A 1,316-nucleotide genomic window follows, 5' to 3' on the forward strand; every position below is an offset into this window, starting at 1 on the left:
TTGGGGAAAATAGACAAGTGTAGCAATTTGGCCTAAGATAAGGTAAAACAATATGAATTCTTAATGTCTGCTGACCACCTTAAAAGGCGTACGTAGCTCATTACAAAATAACCTTGGTCACTGTTACACAACTATACATGTTACAGAATAATAATTCCAGCACTAGGTCTGAGTAGCTTTACCAATACCCTGAAGTTGGTAGCACTTACAGTTAGTAATAATTGTTACTAACCAATCTATAGATTTTGAAAACAGGATTTTACTCCGTTTTCTACATGTATTATTCAGTCCAAATCCACTTGAAACTTTTCATTGCTGTAAAGTCCTCAGTCTTACGCCAACTTGATAGAGCTCTTTGGCAAAATCAACAAGCTTCTAACATGTTTTTCTTGTAAAACGATGCTATAGCATGAAGGCCACAGTAAGTGCATTAAAAACGGCCACTCTGACTCTAGGCCTTCTATCTCGGGACGTTTCAAGTGAATATGAGCCACTTTACGAACACTTAGTCCTATTGGCTATAGAAAACACTGTGCAGGAAATTATCATGAGATTAAATGGCAGTAGCGGTGGACTGTTTTTTGGCATTTAAGGTGGAAAGATGATAAATCAGACATACTACTATGCTAGAGCTTGTAGAATACTGTAGTGATTTACTGTTAAATAAGAAATCAATTCAGGGTCTATTGTGTTCAATGTATGTGATGGTGCTAGTTTTAAACCTTTACTAGAGCACTGAAGGTAGAGGCCCCATTGACTTTGGGACTTTCCCTCAGGCAGAGGTGCTGTCTTAGGTTCAAGAATGACTTAAGGCAGTTTTGATAGCATCTGTAGGCATTTTGTAAACAATCATTGCTCATATGTACTTGAAATATACAGTGTTGAGGCTTGTCAAAGCTGCTGAAATGCAGGGATAGCTAGCAGCAGACATGTAGGATGTCAGTAACTTTTACCTAGTTAGTCTTGCTGCAACTACTTGAGAAGAGTTTATAATAGGTTCGCATTCATGAGACAAGTCCTAACTCTAATGAGCAAACAAATGATCTATATCGTAAATACGCAAACATCTACAAAGATTGCTATATGAACCAAATACTTTCTAAACTGTGGTCTTTGGAACCCCCTAATGGCTATTATATTTCAGTATGTGTACTTTAAATTTTCTCTTCCTCTAAACAATGCGAAGGACTTAAAATTTGGTCTCGGTAAATATTTGCATACTTATATGGTGCTTAGTGAATGCAATCTTTTTTTTTTTCTTCCCGCTGTCATTGCTAGTAATTACATGATATAGAGTGACAGTATATTATATACTT

The 1,316-nt window shown here is 36.5% G+C and overlaps 1 protein-coding gene across 1 annotated transcript in view; it reads left to right on the plus strand.

The window, feature by feature from the left end:
* The window catches only part of LOC119586194 (voltage-dependent anion-selective channel-like), a 7,127-nt gene that overhangs the window by 800 nt on the left and 5,011 nt on the right, over positions 1-1,316 (plus strand). The gene's annotated exons all lie outside the window — the stretch shown is intronic.

This window comes from Penaeus monodon, chromosome 21, assembly GCF_015228065.2.
Source record: "Penaeus monodon isolate SGIC_2016 chromosome 21, NSTDA_Pmon_1, whole genome shotgun sequence".
Taxonomy (NCBI): domain Eukaryota; kingdom Metazoa; phylum Arthropoda; class Malacostraca; order Decapoda; family Penaeidae; genus Penaeus; species Penaeus monodon.